The sequence below is a fragment of the Folsomia candida genome, unplaced genomic scaffold (assembly GCF_002217175.1).
Source record: "Folsomia candida strain VU population unplaced genomic scaffold, ASM221717v1 Fcan01_Sc001, whole genome shotgun sequence".
Taxonomy (NCBI): domain Eukaryota; kingdom Metazoa; phylum Arthropoda; class Collembola; order Entomobryomorpha; family Isotomidae; genus Folsomia; species Folsomia candida.
The window spans coordinates 22926331-22929781 of NW_019091193.1; the positions used below are offsets into that span (position 1 = coordinate 22926331).

General features: G+C 41.3%; 1 long non-coding RNA gene across 1 annotated transcript; it reads left to right on the forward strand.

Moving 5' to 3' along the window:
* Positions 1-223: 223 nt before the first annotated feature.
* LOC110841600 lies at positions 224-863 on the forward strand. Its single transcript, XR_002547237.2, has 2 exons — positions 224-391; positions 464-863. It is a non-coding gene; the product is annotated as an uncharacterized LOC110841600 (long non-coding RNA).
* Positions 864-3451: the final 2588 nt, after the last annotated feature.

A 3451-nucleotide genomic window follows, 5' to 3' on the forward strand; every position in this document is an offset into this window, starting at 1 on the left:
TACTATTTGGTTGTTGCATGTTAGAAAGCAATAAAGTTTTCGTGTGATTTAACACTTGCTCAGCAAACATTAGCAAATGTCCTCTCCTGTGTCCACGTCATTCGTCCCAGGCTACCAAACCATTGTCATAGCAGAAACTTTTATTCTCCCATTTCTTCGCCACCCCCTTCCACCACCTTTGTTCGACTCGACGGGAAGACGATAATTTCATGCGCGCATACATCCACACGTAAACACAACCCTGCCTGCCTGCAAAACACCTTGTGTGGAACTGCAATTAATCTGCATCGTTATTAGTTCAGAACCAGTATAAAAACTGGGCTGCCCACTGTTGAACGGTACACACATTCTCCACAAGCATAAACAATCACCCCTCCAAACCAATTAACCAGTAAGTTTTTAAGAAATCTAAACTTCAGGTTCAGAATTATTTTTTAATAATTTGTTTATTTCCTAATTTCAGTAATCAACATGAAATCCTTCTTCGCCATTGCCGTCATCGTCGCCTGCTTGGCAGTTACCATTCAAGCGGCCACATTTGGAGGGGCGTGCTCCCATTCGGGTGTCCAAAATCAGGACGATTCCCAATGTTCCGGAGTCAACAATAACATGCTCTGTGGAACTGGAAACAAGTGCGTGTGTGCCGACACATATGGACTTTCAGGAAAATTCACGCCAAAAGCTGATGGCACTGGATGCAGTCCCGCTTAATAAATGACTTATTGTTGGTTGCGACCTAATTTATTCCCTGGTACACAATTTCCCTCCGTATCAAATACATATCTGCCCGATTTCCAGGTTAAATTGTTTTCAGCATTGGCTTTCTTGAACTGAAATAAAATTTTGATTTTGTGCTGCAATAATTTCCTCCGAAGGGAACACCTTGTATAAAATTTCTCCAATGGTGGAAGTAAGCCGCTTTGTTTAATCCGTGGTAATGGCATTCTGTCCGAGGGCAAATAGTTACAGGGAAACAAATGCTGGTTGTCACCCACCCGGGACTGACATCAATTCCCCACCCAACCTGCAAATCATATTTATCACCACACACATACATTTCTCTGTCCGTCCCAATGTTCGCACCAGAAAAGGTCGTGGCATCTAATCGGAAAAATCATTACTTGCAAACTCTTGACTCTAATCTAAAATCGGAAAATAAACACGGGAGGAGTTCTGCAGAAAATTTAATGTTTTTAAATAAGCTCTCCCACAGTTTTGATTTCCTGTGGGGAACATAATGAAAATAGACAGGACAGGGTTAGGTTATGGAATTGGAACCAACATACGAGCCCATGCACCACCACACGAATAAATGGGAGCACAAGTCACTCTGCAAGAAAAATAAAGAACATCCTCCTCCTCTCGTACACTGCACTACGTATATTTCTACCCACCATGGGAGGTCGACCAGCAGCATATGTATGTGTACCTATAAGGGCTTAAAGGGGCAAGAAGTTTGGAAATTTTGAAAAAAATGTGTAGGAAATCGGAAATCTCAGAAAATGTGTGCACGCCCCGATCTCATTCGTACAAGTGTTTTTTGTGCTTGTGTTACACGGAGAGAAATGGTCTGGTCCGGACATAACCACATATCTGCCTTCCTCCAGACTTGGAGTTTAAAAATGCATGTGAAAGGAAGGATGGATTACAGGGAGTAAAACTCTTAAAATCTTAAACTTTTCTTGTGAAGAAAAAAAGTTTGAATACGATATTTTGAAAACTTTACCCATTCACATTTCACCTCAGAAACTTAGCTCTGGTGACTTGATCTCATCCCACTAGGCTCGACCCAAGGTGAAAGGTGGACCCAAAGTTTACATACATGTTCGTCGCTATCATTTATTCCAGGGAAATCAAAATTTGATAATAAAATAAAATTGCGTGGGGCCTTATAATACATAAAAAGGGACCGTGCACACACCATATCCTCCTCGCTCCGAGGAATCAATAATTGATTGCAGAAGCCTGAGAATATTTGTAGTTTTCTCAAGTATTCCATTTATAATGGGCCACCTGAACGTGAAGGAGGTGCTGATGATGGGACGATAGACTTGAAAATTGGGATTTGCTCGCTCCTGCTGGATTCCACATTTCCAGAAAAAAAAGATGGATAGACAGCAAAGTTGAAGTTGGAGAGACCAGTAGAAGAGGATCCTCTCCTCCTCATCATATCCATCCAATCCAAGCCCCACAGGTATTCGATTTAAGAAATGTATAAGAATAATGCTCCCGGCGGTTGTTGCGCTCCGTCCTTCTCCAATTCTCCATCTGTAGAATTTAGAAATTCCTGCAAGCATTTTGATCCTTGTCTATCTTAAGGTTGAAAATGGGATAGCAAAGTGGACAATTTTTTTTCGAGTTGGGTTTGGGGAAATGTGAGAAAGTATGGAGTGAAACACTGGTATTAATAATATCTTAATCAATTCTGCATAGATTTCTATCCTCTCTTTTGTAAGAAATGAATGGATCTTAACAAGCTTTCTATCAGCCTGTGGCATCATATTTGCACCAGAGTTTTTGGTGTGGTTTGGGAAAAGTATGGATTTATTTTATGGATTGGCCTCCCGCTATCCACCCAAGTAAATGTTCATTTTGTGAAGATTCGTATTCCAGAAGCGTGTGAAGGTGAGCACGTTTATCGCTAAAGCTAGGAAAACCCGCAGGCAGGCACACCAACCAACCAAACTTTCTCTCCCCTTCCTCACAATTCCAATCGAAACAAAATTGAGAAAAAGTTGCCCTCTCTCACTCTTTTTCCCTCTAATAGAAGATCGCTCCCGACGTCCAACTCTTCCCAGTTTTATCAAATATTCCCGAATTTCCAAGATATTATGAATTTTTTGGGATTTACGTGCAACTTTTTCTAGTCAAATATCTCCCAACTGATTCTACACACATATTATGAGACTACTCTGCGTATAAGCTCCTCTTGTGCTGCACGGACATTACGTATGGTCTCCCACATATCCCAGCGGGGATAGTCTCTGATCTGGACGGTGCTATGATTAAGGCCAACATTCAGATTTACACCACCACGGAAATTCAGGGGGGTTTTTGAGTATAATCGGCTTGTGGTTGTGGGCAAAACCTCTATTTTATCAGCCACTGTAAAAACAAGGATTCGGACACTGTTCTAGACAGCCACATTTTTCATTCCTGGTAATTACTCCACCAAAGTATGGTCTCTCTCTCTCTCTCTTTCTGAATACGAGAGTCGTGTTCTTGGGCAATTTGCATTTTCCTCTCTCTCTTCCACCAACCTGCAGGTATGTAAATACATACGTATTACCCCATAACTAAACACGGACAGTGACAAAAGTTCACCAGTTTAATCACAACCTCTCCACTCCACAAATATTGCTTTTCTTAACTCACACTTTGGAACCTACTTTCCAAGTATTTGTAGTCGAGTCAAAAATAAATATTTGCTCAGCCAGCAACTCAACAACCA